The 23,333-nt window shown below is 47.4% G+C and overlaps 1 protein-coding gene across 1 annotated transcript in view; it reads right to left on the reverse strand.

Annotated features, from left to right (window-relative positions):
* LOC120030063 (carbonic anhydrase-related protein 10-like) overlaps positions 1–23,333 on the reverse strand; it is a gene marked incomplete at its 5' end in the record, with an annotated part of 274,054 nt that overhangs the window by 173,079 nt on the left and 77,642 nt on the right. The window lies entirely within an intron of this gene.

Here is a 23,333-nt window from a genome sequence, read left to right on the forward strand (position 1 = left end):
ATTTACTCTCACTGGTGGCCAAAAACAACTATCTGAACGCCAGGCCCCTGGTAAGCCATGCCTCCAGTCTTCTGATCTGACGCGGTGGTTCATTTAAGTGATAATGCCCCCAAAGCCGATGTTTGGAGGATATATTGGCATGGCTGTTTTCAGGCCTGAGACGAAGTCGAAGTAAAAAAGTGCCAATATATCCTCCAAACACCAGCTTATTGGGCATTATCACTTTTATACAACGGGTTACCCAACACATGCAAATAATAATTAACATATTTTTATTATCTTGATGAATTTATTCATACTATTTCATCCTTCTATAGTCTCGACAGCAATCTAGTGTTGCTACCCAAGCCGGCTGGTCGTTTGTTCTAACGGTCCGGTTGCCAGAGACGTGACCCAGTCGTTAAGTCTTTTTGTTCTGCATCTATGGACTCAACCCAATCGTTCGTTCTAAATGTTCTATTGCCATACTGGCTGGCAACGTTCCTATCCCTTGCTTGCTAGCTAGCCAACTACGGCAAACTTACAGTCACGTCAAACGGTGCATTTGTTTAAGCTGTTTTCTAGTGACATTTATTTGGATACATCCATAACAATTAGCTAATGAGGCGAGACATCACCTGGCATCAAAAATGTGTTCTCTCTTGTCAGGACACTGTTGTTCAGAGGAGCTAGCCAACAACCCAGCTAACACAATCATTTCAAACTGAAGCTGGAAAGACTGCAAACTAGCTGCACTTAATTTTGTTTTACCTGTTTTATATTGATATTTCTTGGTAAATATCCATATGGCTGATAAAAGCTGCCTGCCTATCTGTCTCTTCCCGACACGGTCATTACTATGCGACAGCTAGAGACTGAATTTGAATATTGAAACAATGTTGCAAATGTCGGAGAGACAGACAGCAAGGATAATACAAATCTCCACTGTTGAAAACTAAATGTAAGTCTAAAAGAAATGTGAGATAATGTCTAGATGCTTTTGATAGTGGAGATCACGTTTATAAATTGCCTGGCTGGGCTGATGAGACAGTGGTTTGCGCAGTCAGATGTAACGGAGTAAATAGGTATTTTAACTTGGAATAGACACCGGCTGGAATTAGGTTTTAATTCAGGATTAGCATTCAGGATTAGACCCACCCATTGTAAAAAGCTCAATAACCCAGCATCAATAACCCAACAACGCAACTGAGTTAGCCAACTGGCTGGGTCAAAATAATCCAACGTTTTTAACCCAGCATTTTTATAGTCTACATTTCAGCAATAATCAAATGCCTCTCTCTTCTTTGACAAGAAAGTGACAAATACCTGTAATATTACAGCAGATAATTCCAGACTGAATAAATTGTATTTTAAAACTGCAGAGATAAACCAAAAAGTTAATTCGATGGAGAAGAGAGACATTGAGAATATGAGGAATGATTCAATGCTGTTCTATTACATGATCTGGAATCATACTGAACAATAGGACAGCACAACCTTGGCTTGACCAGACTAAGCCAACCAGTCCACAGGAACCACTGTACTATATAATAACAGGTTACAACACTGCATTCGGAAATTATTCAGACTCCTTGACTTTTTAAGAAAGAAAAAGTCAAAGGGTTTGAATACTTTCTGAATGCACTGCATGTATACAATGAGGGTATAGTGTTGGTTGGTTGCCTGTTGGCCAAATCCACATGGTAATTACATTACACCAACATCAGTGTGCCAACCCCTGTCCATCCCTGTCAAGTTTCTGTCACTGTCGTTTGCTGCTCTCCCCCTCTACATCTGTCAGTGTGTGGAGAAACATTGTGTGTGGGGCAACATACAGCATGATGCTGCTCCATCCATTACTTTATCCTCTCTGACTGTCTGTCAACCCACCAACCCACTACAGCACTGCCATGTCTGTACAACACAGCCTGCCAAGCTCCTGTCTCTGTCCTGATGCTAGAGCTGTGTGTGTGGAGACTCCCCAGTGTGTGTGTGTTTGTGTGTGTGTGTGTGTGTGTGTGTGTAGAGGGGAGGGTGTGTTTGTGTGTGTGTTCACACATGTGAGTGTGTCAGTGCGTATGTGTGTATGTGGCTGCCAGTGACTGCTCCTCTGTAATTAGTGGCTGGCGTGTAGTCGTTCCAGGGAGTGTGGTAAGCTTGTTAGAGGAAGTAATTAGTATTCATCAAGGACAGGACTCTCCAATTCACTTCATTGGCCACTGAGTGAAGTTAGCCAATTACATAGCAGTGTTTTGTTTATCTATTTTACATTTTATTGTAACTGGTAATATTTTGTTTATTGTTGCATCAGGCCACAATTGTTGTTAAATGTACTGTATTTGTGAAAGGTGCTATACAAATAAAGTTTGATGTGATTTGATTGTGGTGAGTGCAGATGGTGCTTATATAAGTTACCCGTATTAAAAACGTTCTCAGTAGGACTGCTCTAGAATCAGTTCCTCCTTGTCAATCTTATTCATTATGATCTAATAGTCAAAACGGGTCCTATAACAACACTCCTACTCCTACTCTTTGTGAATAATGCTTTATGTGAATAAGGAAAATCATATTTGTGAGCTGAACAATTGAGCTTTGCGGGACATCAAAATGATGTAGACACCAGCTCCCATCCATCTACTTGCATGCATAAAAATAAGAGGCTGCTAAATCATGTTCCCTGGAGACATCATTACTGGGTTTTGGGGAGGATATCATCCAATGCAACACATAGGAACATTTTGAAATAATTATATATGGACCAAAACTCAAAGGGATTTGAGGAATTTAGCATCTAAATTGCATATCAACACTGCAGTGCACATGGTCTTCTGAGGAACACTTTATATGCATGATGTGTTTTAGAATACTTTTCCCTCTATTAAATGTCCCTCTAATGAATGCCAGTGAAAATGGATTTGTAACTAAAAATGTCTCCATTCTTCTAAATACATTTGGGTTCTTTAAAATGGCCATTATATTTCCTTCCACAATAACTATAATCACTTTTTTTTTTTAAATGTTTTACTTTAGTTTATTTTGTAAATATTTTCTTAACTCTATTTCTTGAACTGCATTGTTGGTTAAGGGCTTGTAAGTTAGCATTTCACGATAAGTTCTACACCTGTTGTATTCGGCGCAAATACATTTGATTTGTTGTCTGAGACATAATGGAGGGGGCCTTGTAATGAGAGCCAGACCACACAGTGCAGTCGCATATCCCTCCCTCTGATCAGGAGGCTGGGGTGTGAAACTGCAGGAAGTAAAGCTGCTGCTCAGAGTCTCCACTCACCATGACCCACTTTGCTGTGAATCACGCTGCAGAGCACAAAGCACTGTCTGAACACACACACACACACACACACACACACACACACACACACACACACACACACACACACACACACACACACACACACACACACACACACACACACACCTGAACACCACCAAAACCCGTCTGTCAGCACCACACACACTCCTCTAATCTGCATTTATAATTCCCCCCGTTGCCCCTCCTTCTCCCAACAGTAGGACCTGCTCCACTCCTTCTCCCAACAGTAGGACCTGCTCCACTCCTTCTCACAACAGTAGGACCTGCTCCACTCCTTCTCCCAACAGTAGGACCTGCTCCACTCCTTCTCCCAACAGTAGGACCTGCTCCACTCCTTCTCCCAACAGTAGGACCTGCTCCACTCCTTCTCCCAAACAGTAGGACCTGCTCCACTCCTTCTCCCAACAGTAGGACCTGCTCCACTCCTTCTCCCAACAGTAGGACCTGCTCCACTCCTTCTCCCAACAGTAGGACCTCCGCCACTCCTTCTCCCAACAGTAGGACCTGCTCCACTCCTTCTCCCAACAGTAGGACCTGCTCCACTCCTTCTCCCAACAGTAGGACCTGCTCCACTCCTTCTCCCAACAGTAGGACCTGCTCCACTCCTTCTCCCAACAGTAGGACCTGCTCCACTCCTTCTCCCAACAGTAGGACCTGCTCCACTCCTTCTCCCAACAGTAGGACCTGCTCCACTCCTTCTCCCAACAGTAGGACCTGCTCCACTCCTTCTCCCAACAGTAGGACCTGCTCCGCTCCTTCTCCCAACAGTAGGACCTGCTCCACTCCTTCTCCCAACAGTAGGACCTGCTCCACTCCTTCTCCCAACAGTAGGACCTGCTCCACTCCTTCTCACAACATTAGGACCTGCTCCACTCCTTCTCACAACAGTAGGACCTGCTCCACTCCTTCTCCCAACAGTAGGACCTGCTCCACTCCTTCTCCCAACAGTAGGACCTGCTCCACTCCTTCTCCCAACAGTAGGACCTGCTCCACTCCTTCTCCCAACAGTAGGACCTCCTCCACTCCTTCTCCCAACAGTAGGACCTCCGCCACTCCTTCTCCCAACAGTAGGACCTGCTCCACTCCTTCTCCCAACAGTAGGACCTGCTCCACTCCTTCTCCCAACAGTAGGACCTGCTCCACTCCTTCTCCCAACAGTAGGACCTGCTCCACTCCTTCTCCCAACAGTAGGACCTGCTCCACTCCTTCTCCCAACAGTAGGACCTGCTCCACTCCTTCTCCCAACAGTAGGACCTGCTCCACTCCTTCTCCCAACAGTAGGACCTGCTCCACTCCTTCTCCCAACAGTAGGACCTGCTCCACTCCTTCTCCCAACAGTAGGACCTGCTCCACTCCTTCTCCCAACAGTAGGACCTGCTCCACTCCTTCTCCCAACAGTAGGACCTGCTCCACTCCTTCTCCCAACAGTAGGACCTGCTCCACTCCTTCTCCCAACAGTAGGACCTCCGCCACTCCTTCTCCCAACAGTAGGACCTGCTCCACTCCTTCTCCCAACAGTAGGACCTGCTCCACTCCTTCTTCCGACAGTTGAAAGTGCAGTGCCCAGCTGATAACCACTCTGATAATTGCCACGAAACTGAACCTAAACTATACAGAAACAGATGATTCTTCCTTTGAAAGTTTTGAGCTTATGTGATAGATGTGATAGATGGTGGCAGATTGTGGTCAATTGCGTCATTCTGGCAACAATGGCTTGCGGGGTGCAAGCTGTGCTGCAAGTACGCCGCAACTTTTAAAGGAAGAACCACTGTATGATGGGGGAGAAAGGGGGAGAATGGATGAGTCAATGAGCGAGGGGAAGAGAACGATGCATAATTATGTAATCAGCAATTGTGAATGAAGAACAGGGCGGGACATTCTACTATATTGATCCATTCTAATTCGAATCTCTAAATGGTATGTATCCTACTGTATATCAGGCCACTGAATCCAAGCAGTCTTATCAGTCTACTCAGGCCTAGTTGGAGTAGGCTACACAGTGAGAGCGTGTGTAATTGTACATGCGGAACGGCTTTCAATATCTGGGAAAACATCCGGGCAGCAGGTGAGCGAGTGTCGGAGAATGTGGTGATGAGGATTGTGGAACCTTAAATTGGCAAGGGGGAGAGACATCACCATGGACAACTTCTTCACTTCACTGTCATTGGCAAACAAGCTACTTGAAAGGAAAACAAGTCTGGCCGGCACCATGAACAAAGTGAGACGGGAGGCACCCGCAAAGCTGTTGCACTCCACAACAGTGCTAAAGAATGGCAAGAAAAATGACAAGAAGACAGGGAACCGGAGACTATCACGCACTACAACCAAACAAACGTATGTAAAAGGGTGGCAAGCAAGTGAAAGTTCAGAAAATTGAGAGAAAATAAGAAAAAATATGAAAAACACAATAGGTAAGTAAGGATACTATATACAGGGTCAGATCCAATACCATAGCTACAATATGCAGGGATACTGGAGTGATAGAGGTATATACTGTATGTATAGGGATAAGGTGACTAGGCATCAGTATATAAGATAAACAGAGTAGCAGCAGGTTGTAAGTAAGTGTGTGTGTGTGTAGAGTCAGTATAAATATATGTGCATGTTATGTGTGAGTGAGCAGATGATGGAGAGAGTGTGTGTGTGTGAGTGTGTAGGGCCCTGTGAGTGTGTAGGGCCCTGTGAGTGTGTAGGGCCCTGTGAGTGTGTAGGGCCCTGTGAGTGTGTAGGGCCCTGTGAGTGTGTAGGGCCCTGTGAGTGTGTAGGGCCCTGTGAGTGTGTAGGGCCCTGTGAGTGTGTAGGGCCCTGTGAGTGTGCATAGAGACAAAAATGAAAATGAAAGGACACAAGGTTAACTCAGATAGTCCGTGTAGCTATTTTGTTAGCTTTTATCCCCGAGCAATAAGGCTGATAAATAGCTGTTCAAGAGCCTGTGTGTGCCAGACTTGATGCACCGGTACCGCTTGCCGTGCAGAGAGAATAATCTATGGCTTGGGTGGTTGGAGTCCTTAACGATTTATTTGCGCCCCCCCGTCCCCCCTGTAGACTGACTCATCGTCGCCGGTGATCAGGCCTAGCACCGTCGTGTCAAACTTAATGAGGTGTTGGAGTCGTACGAGGCCACGCAGTTGTGGGTGAACAGGGAGTACAGGAGGAGACACCCCTGTGTGGCCTCTGTGCTGAGGGTCAGCGTGGCAGAGGTGAGGTTGCCTACCCTCACCACCTGGGGTCGGCCCGTCAGGAAGTCCAGGATCTAGATGCAGAGGGAGGTGTTCAGAACCAGAGTCCAAAGCTTGGTGATGAGCTTGGAGGGAACAATGGTGTTAAATGCTGAGCTGTCGTCAATGAACAGCATTCTCACATAGGTATTCCTATCATCTAGGTGGGTGAGGGAAGTGTGGAGAGCAATTGAGATTGTGTAATATAGGGATCTGTTGGGGCAGTATGCAAATTGGAGTGGGTCTAGTGTGTCTGGGATGGTGGAGTTACTGTGTGCCATAACCAGCCTCTCAAAGCACTTCATGATTACAGAAGCGAGTGTTACATGGCATTAGTCATCGTGGCATTTGAGTTCTTGTGGCAGTGAGTTCTTGGGGACAGGAATGATGGTGGTCAGTTTATAACCTGTGGGGATTACAGACTGGGACAAGGAGAGGGAGAACATTTCCGTGAATATGCCTGCCAGATGCTCTGCACATAATCTGAGAACCTGCCATGGAATACCTTTGGGCTCCGCGGGCTCGCGGTTGTTGACCTGATTAAAGACCTTTATCACGTCGGCCTCGGAAAGCGAGGTCACCCAGTCCTCTGGGTAGGTGACGTCCCTCACACCCGGCACGGTGTTGTTGTTGTCAAAGCGTGCATAAAATGTATTGAGTTCTGTGGTAGAGAGGCATCGTTGGGCAGATCACGGTTGGGTTTTCCTTTGATAAAGCGTAATGTATTGTAAACCCTGCCACATACGGCGGGTGTCGGAGCCTGTGTAGAATGATTCGACCTTATTCCTGTATTGTCCTTTTGCTCATTTGATGACTCTGCGGAGGTCATCGAGGGACATCTTGTATTTATTGCTGTCCTCAGCCGTAGCCTCAGGGTTGTCTGCGATAGCTCTGTGTGTGGTAACCCTGTCCTTTAGTTTAGCGCCAACCTTGGTGTTAATCCAGGGCTTTTGATTGGCGAAGCGGCGAACCCTCACCGTGGGGACAACGTCGCCGATACATTTTCTAATGAAGCCAGTGATGGAGGTGGTTAGCTTGTCGATGTTATCGGCTGAGTCTCTAAACATATTCCAATCAGCGCTAGCAAAGCAGTCCTCTAGCATAATCCCTGATTCTGATGACCATTTCTCAACGGAGCGAGTCACGGGTACTTCCTGTTTGAGTTTCTGCCTGTAAAAAGGAAGCAGGAGTACGGACTCATGCCGAATGGAGGACAAAGGAGGGCCTTGTGGGTAGAATAACAGTAGTCTAGGACTTTATCGCCTCTAGTGGCATTGGAGACGCGTTGGTACAAATTTGGCATCACATGTCGGAATTAAAATTGCCGGCAACCAGAAAAGCAGCCTCTGGATGTAGGTTTTCTTGCTTGTTTATAGCGTTGTACACTTTGTTAAATGCCAGCTTGTTCATTTTCCGATCCTTGGGTGGAAGTGGTCAGATGACGCAGATGCTACACTACAGGACTGTTTTGATAGCACAGACTGGAATATGTTTTGTGATTCATCCAATGGCATTGAGGAGTATACCACCTCAGTCACTCCCACAGTGATCATGCATACATATTCCAAACAGAAGCCGCGGATTACAGGCAACATACACACCGAGCTAAAGGCTAGAGCTACCGCTTTCGAGGAATGGGATACTAATCTGGATGCTTATAAGAAATCCCGCTATGCCCTCAGATGAACCATCAAACACGCAAAGCATCAATACAGGACTAAGATTGAATCCTACTACACCAGCTCTGAAGCTCATCGGATGTGGCTGGGCTTGCAAACTATTACGGACTACAAAGGGAAACCCAGTGTCGCAAGCTTACCAGACGAGCTAAATGCCTTTTATGCTCACTTCGAGGCAAGCAACACTGAAGCATGCAAGAGAGCACCAGCTGTTCCGGACGACTCTGTGATCACACTCTCCATAGCCGATGTGAGCAAGACCTTTAAACAGCTCAACAATCACAAGGCCGCGGGGCCAGACAGATTAGCAGGACGTGTACTCAGAGCACGGGGACCAACTGGCAAGTGTTTTCACTGACATTCAACCTCTCCCTGACCGAGTCTGTAATATGTTTCAAGCAGACCACCATTGTCCCTGTGCCCAAGAGAGCTAAGGTAACTTGCCTAAATGACTACCACCCCGTAACACTCACATCGGTAGCCATGAAGTCCTTTGAAAGGCTGGTCCTGACTCACATCAACACCATCATCCCGAAAATCCTACACCCACTCCAATTCGCATACCGCCCCAACAGATCCACAGATGACGCAATCTCAATCACAGTCCACACTGTCGTTTCTCACCTGGACAAAAGGAACACCTATGTGAGAATGATGGTCATTGACTACAGCTCAGCATTCAACATCATAGTGCCCACAAAGCTCATTACTAAGCTAAAGACCCTGGAAGTAAACACCTCCCTCTGCAACAAGATCCTGGATTTCCTGATAGGTCGCCCCCAGGTGGTAAGGGTAGGCAACAACACAGTGTTTCTGAACACAGGGGCCCCTCAGGGGTGCATGCCTAGTCCCCTGTTCACCCATGACTGCGTGGCCAAGCACTACTCCAACACCATCATTACGTTTGCTGACGACACAACAGTGGTAGGCCTGATCACGTACAATGATGAGACAGCCTATAGGGAGCAGGTCAGAGACCTGGCAGTCTGGTGCCAGGACAACAACCTCTCCCTCAAAGGCGAGCAGACAAAGGAGCTGATAGTGGACTACAGGAAAAGGAGGGCCGAACAGGCCCCCATTAACATCGACGGGGCTATAGTTGAGCGGGTCGACAGTTTCCAGTTCCTTGGTATCCACATCACCAACAAACTATCATGGTCCAAACATACCAAGACAGTCAAGAAGAGGGCACGACAACACCTTTTCCCCCTCAGGAGACTGAAAATATTTGGCATGGGTCCCCAGATCCTCAAAAGGTTCTACAGCTGCGCCATCGAGAGCATCCTGACTGGTTGCATCACCGTCTGGTATGTCAACTGCTCGGCATCTGACCGTAAGGCGCTACAGAGGGTAGTGTGTACGGCCCAGTACATCACTGGGGCCAAGCTTCCTGCCATCCAGGACCTATAAACTAGGCGTGTCAGAGGAAGGCCCCAAAAATGGTCAAAGACTCCCGTCACCCAATTCATAGACTGTTCTGTCTGTTACCGAACGGCAAGCGGTACCAGAGCGCCAAGTCTAGGTCCAAAAGGCTCCTTAACAGCTTCTACTCCCATGCCATAAGACTGCTAAACAATTAATCAAATGGCCACCCTGACTATTTACATTGAACCCCCCCCCCCCCCCCCCCCCTTGTTTTTATACTGCTGCTAACCTAACTTGACTCGGTACCAGTACCCCCTGTATATAGCCTCATTATTGTTATTTTATTATGATACTTTTTATTACATTTTTTCCATTAGTTTATTTAGTAAATATTTTCATAACCAACAATGCAGTTTAAGGAATAGAGATTAAGGGCTTGTAAGTAAGCATTTCCCGGTAAGGTCTACACCTGTTGTGTTTGGAACATGTGACAAATACAATTTGATTTGATTTATACAACAGTCACGATAACAGCTGAAAACTCCCTCGGGAGGGAAAGGGTCGGCATTTGACAATCAGATATTCCAAGACGGGTGAACAGTGGGTCGACACTTCCACCGTGCTGGAGTTTGCACACCAGTTGGAGTTGATGTAGAGGCAAACACCTCCCCCCCTCGATTTCCTCAACTCCACTGTCTTGTCCGCCCGGTGAATGGAGAATCCATTGCGTTGGATAGCCATGGGGGGTATCTTGGTCCGAGAGCCAGAAAAGCAAAGAATATTGCTGTTTCGGCAGTCCCGTTGGTAGAAATCCGCAATTGGAGGTCATCCATCTTATTATCGAGTGACTGTACATTGGCCAGTAGAATGGAAGGAAGAGGTGGCCGGTTTTCCCTTTGCCTTAATCCCCCCCTCTTGTCTCTGTAATGCCGGCGTTTCCTCCTGGGTACCCCAAAATTGGGTCAGAATTACAGAGAGAACTCAGGGCAGATGAGTCAAAGTTGAATTCAGAATTGGGGTAAGTAACTGCTGATCTGATGTTCAAAAGTTCTTGTCGGTTGTAAGAAATAACAGCAGATACATTTTGTGAAAATAAAGTCAAAATTATCAACAAAATAATCACAAAATAGCAAATTTGTGTCGGAGCTTGCAAAACAGCAGCCACCCAGTACAGCGCCATCTTCTTGTTCAAGTCAACTGTTAGGACAAGGGATAACAGCTAAATGAAATCCAACTGATGCCATTGCGTGATAACGCACACAAGCACGAGCTGATAATAATTTACTATTTTTGACTGCTGTTGTATCAATGCTTATATTCATTATAATGCCATTATTGCTTTGTGCTGAGTTTCACTATTTATCAAGGCCTGTCACGGCTGTCTTCGTCCTCCTCATCTGACGAGGAGAGGCGAGAAGGATCGGAGGACCAATACGCAGCGAGGTAAGTGTTCGTCATTATTTAATGAAAGAAACTGAACACTACAAAAACAACAAAGTGACAACCGTGAAGCTAAATAACAATAGTGCTGACACAAACACTACACATAGACAACCACCCACAAACCCCAACAGAAAACAGGCTACCTAAATATGGTTCCCAATCAGAGACAATGAATGACAGCTGCCTCTGATTGAGAACCATATCAGGCCAAACGAGAAAACCCCACATAGAAACAGACAACATAGATAATACCCACCCAACTCACGTCCTGACCAACTAAATAAAGACTAAACAAAGGAAATAAGGTCAGAAACGTGACAAGGCCACATAATGATGTTTAGGCTACTGATGTTTTCATCATTTGACCGCACGTCTTAACCGTGCGTCTTGGTGGTTGGGGTATTTTTGTATTTCCTTTTGTCATTATAAAAATAAGCTGTTACCGTGCTCCAACACATATGCTTTTTGCTTCAAATCATATCAAATCACATTTTATTGGCCACCTACACATGGTTAGCAGATGTTATTGCGAGTGTAGCGAAATGCTTGTGCTTCTAGTTCTGACAGTGCAGCAATATCTATATATCAATATCAAACTATTCCACAAGACCTACCTAATACACACACATTTAAGTAAAGGAATGGAATAAGAATATAAACATGTAAATATATGGATGAGCAATGACCGAATGGCTTAGGCAAGATGCAAAAATGGTAGGAAAAACAGTATATACATATGAGATGAGAAATGCAAGATATGTAAACATTATTAAAGTGGCATTATTAAAGTGACTAATGTTCCATTTATTAAAGTGGCCAATGATTTCAAGTCTGTATGTAGGCAGCAGCCTCTCTGTGTTAGTGATGGTTGTTTAACAATCTGATGGCCTTGAGATTATTTTATTTTTCAGTCTCTTGGTCCCAGCTTTGATGCACCTGTACTGACCTCGCCTTCTGTATGGTAGTGGGGTGAACAGGCAGTGGCTCGGGTGGTTGTTGTCCTTGATGATCTGTTTGGCCTTCCTGTGACATCGGGTGCTGTAGGTGCCCTGGAGGGCAGGTAGTTTGCCCTCGGTGATGCGTTGTGCAGACCGCACCACCCTCTGGAGGGCCCTGTGGTTGTGGGCGGTGCAGTTGCCATACCAGGCAGTGATACAGCCCGACAGGATGCTCTCAAATGTGCATATGTAAAAGTTTGTTAGGGTTTTAGGTGACAAGCAACATTTCTTCAGCTTCCTGAGGTTGAAGAGGCGCTGTTGAGCCTTCTTCACTACACTGTCTGTGTGAGTGGACCATTTCAGTTTGTCCGTGATGTGCACGCCGAGGAACTTTCCACCTTCTCCACTGCTGTCCCGTCGATGTGGAAAAGGGGGTGCTCCCTCTGCTGTTTCCTGAAGTCCACGATTATCTCCTTTGTTTCATAGTTGTAGCAAAGTCACTCCATGAAGATTTTTGCGATAGCATATATGAAATGTATTAATTACACTGTTAGAATGTTGCAGTCAGAATTACTATTCATTAGCTTAAAGGGGGGTCAGCGGTTCTAGTGTAAATTATTTTTATTTTTTTACAGTGCACCATTCCAAATACAGTAACTCTTTGCCCCGCCCACAACATTTTCCTATAATGTACCATAATTTACAGTATGCTGCAGGAAAATGTTTCAGAGTTTTTGAGTGTTTATAATACCCCAAATTACCATATCATTGAACGTTTTCCGTTACAGTGCATGTTGAAGATATTCCTGCCCAGACAGACACCCAGACAGACCACCAGACAAAGCAGCTGGCTCTCACTTTGAGATATGGTGACAGCTTCGCATGGGCTCAGCCAACCCAAGCTTGTGTCTAATTAATTTCAATCCGCAATTTGCATAATTGAATCTGTTTGTATGATGGTAATGCGATTGGTCCTCTGCAATAAACATCTGTGAGTGATGCACTACCCCATCATGTCTGTAGCTCCCACAGACATGATAGGGTAGTGCCTCCTATGTGCATAATACAGTATAAACACCTGTAATTGCAGGTGGCTATAGGGAACCTATGAACACTTTTAAAAATACATTAAATGCCATAATTGTCTTTAAGGTCAGGGTTAGATTATCTCGGGTTAGGATAGGGTCAGGGCCTGTAAACTGGGTACAGAGTATTGCATGTATCACATACACTGTTTTCAATGTTATCTAACTTTAAACTTGCATGAATTATCGCTACTTTATAACTTTAAATCATCTGTGCGTTAGTGAAGCAGCTTCTCAAAAAAGCCACAGCCACCTGCCAGAAACTGATTACTGAAGTTACACAACACACATTCACAAAAGATCACGTTTGACTTCAAAGCCTGGAGAACAGACAGGGAAATGTGTCCCAAATGTAAAACTGAGAAGCGGGGCCCATTTCACAGCACAAATAGATTATTCACAGATGTCTTGTTGGAAAAATAACGAAAGCAAAGACAAAAAGAGGACTAACCATTTGGTTTCTCCACATATAATCCTCCACTTCACTGATTCAGGACAGAGAGAGAGATGAACAGACACTATAAGGAGGGTAAGATAGTGAGACAGCGAGAGAGAGAGAGACAAAGAGAGAGACAGGCAGAGAGAAAGACAGAAAGAGAAGGAGAGAGAGAGAGAGAGAGAGAGAAGATTTAACTTCATCTCTGACTCCCTAATGGGTCGCTCTCCTCCACTGCTCTGTCCGTATCTCTAGCTAATGAATAGTTAAAGGAAATGAGACGACCCCTGAATGGAAGGCATAATTAATGGAGGGGAGACATGCATCAAGGTCATGTGCGTCGGACTGGAGGAATCACACTGTTTAAATTGTCAGTATTAATTGAATATTTGCTCTGCGTAGATGAGCCACAATTATTTGAAGAGGTTTCAAATGAATTTAATCACTTTGGTACTGGGGAGGAGAAATAAGAGAAGGGAAAGGGAGATTGGGTTTGACATTATTGGACACACGTCGTATCTCTCTCTTTCTCATTCTCTCTCTTTCTTGTTTGCATTTTCGCTCTCTAACCTCTCTGTCTGTCTGTCTGTCTGTCTGTCTGTCTGTCTGTCTGTCTGTCTGTCTGTCTGTCTGTCTGTCTGTCTGTCTGTCTGTCTGTCTGTCTGTCTGTCTGTCTGTCTGTCTGTCTGTCCTTCCACTTTCTCTCTCTCTACCTCTCTCCATCTCGCCTCATGACTGACCGTGCAAACAGAGGGATAATCTTTTGTATTTCCTTTTTTTATCTTCCTTAAGAAAAGAGAGAGAGGTGTGTGTTTGAGTGTGTGTTCAGCAGCATTGACAAGGTGAGGTAGGCTGTTCCAATGCAGACAGCTCTGGTGCTTCGAGTGATGGAGACACAACAGAGAACATTAACTGGCGGAGACAACAAAGTCCTACATTTCTTTTTACTTCTCTGTCTCTGAAAACTTTCTTTGGCTTTGATGAATGAAAAAGTTCCACTGGAGTTTAGGGCAAAACTACCAAATTGTTCATAGAGGAAGGAACTTCTGTGACAATAGGAATCAGCTAAATGCGCATAGCGGCCAAAAGGGCTCATGTTTGACAAGAGCAGTAACTAGCAGGTCCTACATCACTATATCTTTGCCCTGTGTGCTGCTTCAAATGTAATACAAAACTCACCTTTATCTGAACTGAACCCACAGATGGGTAGTATGGCAGGTAGCCTGACGGGTAGGAGCTTTGGGCCAGTAACCGAAAGGTTCCTGGATCGAATCCCTGACCTGACAAGGTCAACATCTGTCGTTCTAACCCTGAGAAAGGCATTTAACTCACTGTTTCCTGGGTGCTGAATATGCCCCCTGCACCTCTCTGATTCAGAGGGGTTGGATTAAATGCGGAAGACACATTTCAGTTGTACAACTGACTAGATATCCCCCTTTCCCTAATAGAAGTTCATTGTGCCATTTCAAAACATCTAACACTCAAATGCATGGGAGTTACATTCCCAACAATAATGACACAAGTAATAACATTGTTTAGCCACTGAATCGGATTACAGTTGTCCCTCAGGCCTCTTTTATCTATCTCCATGTCTCTTTCTTTCTTTCTTTCTCTCCCTCCTCTACTGTCTACTATTTATCTTTCTCCAGTTAAACAGAGTAGTTGTGGATTACACTCTTTCTCTCATGCCATTGGGCTAATCTGTATGGGCGCCCATGCCCCTGCAGCTCCTGTCACGGCCCTGCGGTAAACCTGTAACCCTGGCATGTAAACACACCCTCATCATGGTAATCATCTCAACATGCATCCATGAGCTCTGGAACACAGCCCATCTGCAATTGCTGTTATCATATGGCAGGGTATGCATTTAGATACAACGCTGCGCTATTGTTGTCGGTACGCTATGGTATCTAGTTAGCCACTGCTAGCAGTCATCACCGTTAACTAAGACATCAGCCAGCCTCAGCCCGGTCAATTCCTACCAGTCTGTACAGCGCGATATCAACCCAGAGCATATGGGTCTGCTTTTTCTCAACCACATCTCCTGGATTCCTACCGGAAGCTCTGAACCTTTACACCAAATAATCGCAGCTAGCTAGCTGCTATCCGAGTGGCTACTCCTGGCTAACTTCTCTGTCCCAAAGCAAGCACCAGTTAGCCTGGAGCTAGCCTCGAGCTAGGCCCATCTCCCGGCTAGCCGAAGAGATCCATCAGACAATTCCTGGGCTTCAATACCTCTTTTGCCAATTGGCCTGGACCCTTTGCTGCCAACACAGAGCCCCGCCGATCCATCACAACTGGTCTGCCAACATAGCTGTTCAAGGGGGTTTCAACAGGCACTCCCGTTGAGACATCCCCATGAGGACCATCTGCTAGCCTGCTAGCCCCGGCCTGCTAGCTGTCTGAATCAGGTTAACCCAGGCCCTGCAGCCCCCAGCACCACTCCCATTCCCCAGGCGATCTCATTTGTTGACTTCTGTAACCGTAAAAGCCTTGGTTTCATGCATGTTAACATTAGAAGCCTCCTACCTAAGTTTGTTTTATTCACTGCTTTAGCACACTCCACCAGCCCGGATGTCCTAGCCGTGTCTGAATCCTGGCTTAGGAAGGTCACCAAAAATCCTGAAATGTCCATCCCTAACTATAACATTTTCCGACAAGATAGAACTACCAAAAGGGGCGGAGTTGCAATCTACTGCAGAGATAGCCTGCAGAGTTCTGTCATACTATCCAGGTCTGAGCCCAAACAATTTGAGCTTCTACTTTGAAAGATCCACCTTTCCAGAAACAAGTCTCTCACCGTTGCCACTTGCTATAGACACCCCTCAGCCCCCAGCTGTGCCCTGGACACCATGTGTGAATTGATCGCCCCCCATCTATCTTCAGAATTCGTACTATTAGGTGACCTAAACTGGGACATGCTTAACACCCCAGCCATCCTACAATTTAAGCTAGATGCCCTCAATCTCACACAAATTATCAAGGAACCTACCAGGTACAACCCTAAATCCGTAACCATGGGCACCCTATCATCCATGACCAACTTGCCCTCTAAATACACCTCTGCTGTCTTCAACCAGGATCTCAGCGATCACTGCCTCAATGCCTGTGTGCGTAATGGGTCCGCGGTCAAACAACCACCCCTCATCACTGTCAAACGCTCCCTAAAACACTTCAGCGAGGAGGCCCTTCTAATCGACTTGGCCCAGGTATCCTGGAAGGATATTGACCTCATCCCGTCAGTAGAGGATGCCTGGTTGCTCTTCAAAAGTGCTTTCCTCACCATCTTAAATAAGCATGCCCCATTCAAATTTAGAACTAAGAACAGATAAAGCCCTTGGTTCACCCTAGACTTGACTGCTCTGGGGAAAAAAACATCCTGTGGCGTTCTGCATTAGCATCGAATAGCCCCCGCAATATGCAACTTTTCAGGGACGTCAGGAACCAATATACTCAGTCAGTTAGGAAAGCTAAGGCTAGCTTTTTCAAACAGAAATTTGTTTCCTGTTGCACTAATTCCAAAAAGTTTTGGGACACTGTAAAGTCCATGGAGAATAAGAGCACCTGCTCCCAGCTGCCCAATGCACTGGGGATAGGAAACACTGTCACCACTGATAAATCTACAATAATCGAGAATTTCAATAAGCATTTTCCTACGGCTGGCCATGCTTTTCACCTGGCTACCCCTACCCCGGCCAACATCTCAGCACCCCCCCCAACACCCAAATCCAGACAGCTGTTGTTCTGAAAGAGCTGCAAAATCTGGATCCCTACATATCAGCTGGGCTAGAGAATCTAGACCCTCTCTTCATAAAATTATCCGCCAAAATTGTTGCAACCCCTATACTAGCCTATTCAACTTTTCTTTCGTATCGTCTGAGATCCCCTAAAATTGGAAAGTTGCAGCGGTCATCCCCCTCTTCAAAGGGGGAGACACTCTAGACCTAAACTGTTATAGACCTATATCCATCCTGCCCTGCCTTTCTAAAATCTTCGAAAGCCAAGTTAACAAACAGATCACCGACCCACCGTACCTTCTCCACTATGCAATCTGGTTTCCGAGCTGGTCATGGGTGCACCTCAGCCACGCTCAAGGTCCTAAACGATATCATAAACGCCATCGATAAAAGACGGTACTGTGCAGCCGTCTTCATCGACCTGGCCAAGGCTTTCGACTCTTTCAATCACCACATTCTTATCGGCAGACTCAATAGCCTTGGCTTCTTAAATGACCTCCTCAACTGGTTCACCAACTACTTCTCAGATAGAGTTCAGTGTGTCAAATCGGAGGGCCTGTTGTCCGGACCTCTGGCAGTCTCTATTGGGTTGCCATGGGGTTCAATTCACCCCGTACTCTTTCCCTGTATTTATCAATGATGTTGCTCTTGCTGCTGGTGATTCTCTGATCCACCTCTACGCAGACGACACTATTCTGTATACATCTGGCCCTTCTTTGGACACTGTGCTAACAAACCTCCAAAACGAGCTTCAACGCCATACAACACTCCTTCCGTGGCATGCTCTTCAACCAATTACTGCCTGCACCCTCCCGCACGACTGTTCTGACCTAGAATATGTGGACAACTGCAAATACCTACTGTAGGTGTCTGGTTAGACTGTAAACTCTCCTTCCAGACTCACATCAAGCATCTCCAATCCAAAATTAAATCTAGAATCGGCTTCCTATTTCGCAACAAAGCCTCCTTCACTCATGCTGCCAAACATACCCTCGTAAAACTGACTATCCTACCGATCCTTGACTTCAGCGATGTAATTTACAAAATAGCCTCCAACTCTCTACTCAGCAAACTGGATGTTGTCTATCACAGTGCCATCCGTTTTGTCACCAAAGCCCCATATACTACCCACCACTGCGACCTGTATGTGTCACGTTCTGACCATAGTTCTTTTGTGTTTTCTTTGTTTTAGTGTTGGTCAGGACGTGAGCTGAGTGGGTAGTCTATGTGTGTTTTTCTATGTTGGGGTTTTGAGTTCGGCCTGGTATGTTTCTCAATCAGTGGCAGCTGTCAATCGTTGTCCCTGATTGAGAATCATACTTAGGTAGCCTGGGTTTCACTTTTGAGTTGTGGGTGTTTGTTGACGTGTCAGTGTTTGTTCGCCACACGGTACTGTTTCGTTCGTTTGTTCACGTCGTTTGTTGTTTTGTATTTTGTAGTGTTCTGTTTGTTGGATTAGCATTAAAATTCATCATCATGAACATTTACAACGCTGCGCCTTGGTCCTCCTCTCTTTCACCCGAAGACGAGCGTTACAGTATGCTCTCGTTGGCTGGCCATCACTACATATTCGTCGCCGAACCCACTGGCTCCAGGTCATCTATAAGTCTTTGCTAGGTAAAGCCCTGTCTTATCTCAGCTCACTGGTCACCATAGCAACACCCACCCGTAGCACGCGCTCCAGCAGGTATATTTCACTAGTCATCCCCAAAGCCAAAACTTCCTTTGGCCGCCTTTCCTTCCAGTCCTCTGCTGCCAATGACTGGAATGAATTGCAACTATGTGTTGTTGTTTCTGTCGCACTGCTTTGCTTTATCTTGGCCAGGTCGCAGTTGTAAATTAGAACTTGTTCTCAACTGGCCGACCTGGTTAAATAAACGTGAAATAAATTAAATTAAAAAAATATGTATACAGTGGGGAGAACAAGTATTTGATACACTGTCGATTTTGCAGATTTTCCTACTTACAAAGCATGTAGACAAACTAATACAAAACAACAAACGACCGTGAAGCTACAAACGAAAGTGCAATACACAAGCTACTAACGTTAGACATAGACAGGATACAAAATAACAAACAAACTAACCGTCAAAGTCCTGTGTGGCACAAACACTGACACAGGAAACAACCACCCACAATCCCCAACACAAAACAAGCCACCTATATATGATTCTCAATCAGGGACAACGATTGACAGCTGTCTCTGATTGAGAACCATATTAGGCTGAACACAGAAACAGACGAACTAGACACCCAACATAGAATTCCCACCCAGCTCACGTCCTGACCAACACTAAACAAGCAAAACACATAAGACACTCTGGTCAGGACGTTACAGTACCCCCCCCCCCCCCCCCTGAGGTGCGGACTCCGAACGCACCCCTAAAACTCAAGGGGAGGGTCTGGGTGGGCATCTGTCCGCGGTGGCGGCTCCGGCGGTGGACGAGGACACCACTCCACCACTGTCTTTGTCCCCCTCCTTAGCGTCCTTTGAGTGGCGACCCTCGCCCACGACCTTGGCCTAAGAATCCTCCCCAAGGCCCCCACATGATTTAGGAGGTAGCTCAGGACAGAGAGGTAGCTCAGGACAGAGAGGTAGCTCAGGACAGAGAGGTAGCTCAGGACAGAGAGGTAGCTCAGGACAGAGAGGCAGCTCAGGACGAATGGCAGCTCCGGACTGAATGGCAGCTCCGGACTGAATGGCAGCTCCGGACTGAATGGCAGCTCCGGACTGAGTGGCAGCTCATGACTGTAGGGTAGCTCATGACTGGAGGGCAGCTCATGACTGTAGGGCAGCTCATGACTGTAGGGCAGCTCATGACTGTAGGGCAGCTCATGACTGAAGGGCAGCTCATGACTGAAGGGCAGCTCATGACTGGAGGGCAGCTCTGGCAGCTCCTGATTGGCTGGCAGCTCCTGATTGGCTGGCGGCTCTGGCAGCTCCTGACTGGCTGGCGGCTCTGGCAGCTCCTGACTGGCTGGCGGCTCTGGCAGCTCCTGACTGGCTGGCGGCTCTGGCAGCTCCTGACTGACGGACGGCTCTAGCGGCTCCTGACTGACGGACGGCTCTAATGGCTCGGGACAGACGGGCGGCTCTAATGGCTCGTGGCAGACGGATGGCTCAGACGGCGCTGGGCAGACAGATGGCTCAGACGGCGCTGGGCAGACGGATGGCTCAGACGGCGCTGGGCAGACGGATGGCTCAGACGGCGCTGGGCAGACGGATGGCTCAGACGGCGCTGGGCAGACGGATGGCTCAGACGGCGCTGGGCAGACGGATGGCTCAGACGGCGCTGGGCAGACGGATGGCTCAGACGGCGCTGGGCAGACGGATGGCTCAGACGGCGCTGGGCAGACGGATGGCTCAGACGGCGCTGGGCAGACGGATGGCTCAGACGGCGCTGGGCAGACAGATGGCTCAGACGGCGCTGGGCAGACGAGCAGTGCAGGTGGCGTTGAGCAGACGAGCAGTGCAGGCGGCGTTGGGCAGATGGCCGACTCTGACCTGCTGAGGCGCACAGTAGGCCTGGTGCGTGGTGCCGGAACTGGTGGTACCGGACTGGAGACACGCACCTCAAGGCTAGTGCGGGGAGCAGGAACAGGGCACACTGGTTTCTCAAAGCGCACTATAGGCCTGGTGCGTGGTGCCGGAACTGGTGGTACCGGACTGAGGGCACGCACCTCAGGGCGAGTGCGGGGAGAAGGAACAGTGCGTACATGGCTCTGGAGACGCACAGGAGGCTTGATGCGTGGTGCCGGAACTGGAGGCACTGGGCTGGAGACACGCACCACAGGGAGAGTGCGTGGAGGAGGAACAGGGCTCTGGAGACGCACTAGAAGCCTGGTGCGTGGTGTAGGCACTGGTGGTACTGGGCTGGGGCGGGAAAGTGGCGCCGGATATACCGGACCGTGCAGGCGTACTGGCTCCCTTGAGCACCGAGCCTGCCCAACCTTACCTGGTTGAATGCTCCCCGTAGCCCGTCCAGTGCGGGGAGGTGGAATAACCCGCACTGGGCTGTGTTGGCGAACCGGGGACACCATACGTAAGGCTGGTGCCATGTACACCGGCCCGAGGAGACGTACTGGAGGCCAGATATGTTGAGCCGGCTTCATGGCACTTGGCTCAATGCTCCATCTAGCCCGCCCAGTGCGGGGAGGTGGAATAACCCGCACCGGGCTATGCACACGTACAGGAGACACCGTGCGCTCTTCCGCATAACACGGTGTCTGCCCGTACTCCCGCTCTCCACGGTAAGCATGGGAAGTGGGCGCAGGTCTCCTACCTGACTTCGCCACACTACCCTTTATCCCCCCCCCCCCCAAGACATTTTTGGGATTTCCTCTCGGGTTTCCAGCCTCGCTTACGTGCTGCCTCCTCATACCACCACTCCTGGGCTTTAGCTGCCTCCATCTCTTCCCGAGAGCGGAGATATTCTCCAATGTGAGCCCAGTGTCCTTTACCCTCCAGAATTTCCTCCCATGTCCAGGATTCCTGTGTAGTAGGCCGCTGCTGCTCGTACTCACGCTGCTTGGTCCGAGTTAGGTGGGTGGTTCTGTAACGGCAGTCTAGCTCCTCCTCCTCCTCGGACGAGGAGAGGAGAGAAGGATCGGAGGACCAATGTGCAGCGTGGTAATTTTCCATGAATTTAATAAACACAAAGACAAGATACTGACAAACTAATACAAAACAACAAACGACCGTGAAGCTACAAACGAAAGTGCAATACACAAGCTACTAACGTTAGACATAGACAGGATACAAAATAACAAACGAACTAACCGTCACAGTCCTGTGTGGCACAAACACTGACACAGGAAACAACCACCCACAATCCCCAACACAAAACAAGCCACCTATATATGATTCTCAATCAGGGACAACGATTGACAGCTGTCTCTGATTGAGAACCATATTAGGCTGAACACAGAAACAGACGAACTAGACACCCAACATAGAATTCCCACCCAGCTCACGTCCTGACCAACACTAAACAAGCAAAACACATAAGAACTCTGGTCAGGACGTTACACCTGTCCACACACTCAATCAAACAGACTCCAACCTCTCCACAATGGCCAAGACCAGAGAGCTGTGTAAGGACATCAGGGATAAAATTGTAGACCTGCACAAGGCTGGGATGGGCTACAGGACAATAGGCAAGCAGCTTGGTGAGAAGGCAACAACTGTTGGCGCAATTATTAGAAAATGGAAGAAGTTCAAGATGATGGTCAATCACCCTCGGTCTGGGGCTCCATGCAAGATCTCACCTCGTGGGGCATCAATGATCATGAGGAAGGTGAGGGATCAGCCCAGAACTACACGGCAGGACCTGGTCAATGACCTGAAGAGAGCTGGGACTACAGTCTCAAAGAAAACCATTAGTAACACACTACACCGTCATGGATTAAAATCCTGCAGCGCACGCAAGGTCCCCCTGCTCAAGCCAGCGCATGTCCAGGCCCGTCTGAAGTTTGCCAATGACCATCTGGATGATCCAGAGGAGGAATGGGAGAAGGTCATGTGGTCTGATGAGACAAAAATAGAGATTTTTGGTCTGAGCTCCACTCGCTGTGTTTGGAGGAAGAAGAAGGATGAGTACAACCCCAAGAACACCATCCCAACCGTGAAGCATGGAGGTGGAAACATCATTCTTTGGGGATGCTTTTCTGCAAAGGGGACAGGACGACTGCACCGTATTGAGGGGAGGATGGATGGGGCCATGTATTGCGAGATCTTGGCCAACAACCTCCTTCCCTCAGTAAGAGCATTGAAGATGGGTTGTGGCTGGGTCTTCCAGCATGACAACGACCCGAAACACACAGCCAGGGCAACTAAGGAGTGGCTCCATAAGAAGCATCTCAAGGTCCTGGAGTGGCCTAGCCAGTCTCCAGACCTGAACCCAATAGAAAATCTTTGGAGGGAGCTGAAAGTCCGTATTGTCCAGCGACAGCCCCGAAACCTGAAGGATCTGGAGAAGGTCTGTATGGAGGAGTGGGCCAAAATCCCTGCTGCAGTGTGTGCAAACCTGGTCAAGAACTACAGGAAACGTATGATCTCTGTAATTGCAAACAAAGGTTTCTGTACCAAATATTAAGTTTTGCTTTTCTGATGTATCAAATAC

Source organism: Salvelinus namaycush, chromosome 35, assembly GCF_016432855.1.
Source record: "Salvelinus namaycush isolate Seneca chromosome 35, SaNama_1.0, whole genome shotgun sequence".
In the NCBI taxonomy this organism is placed as follows: domain Eukaryota; kingdom Metazoa; phylum Chordata; class Actinopteri; order Salmoniformes; family Salmonidae; genus Salvelinus; species Salvelinus namaycush.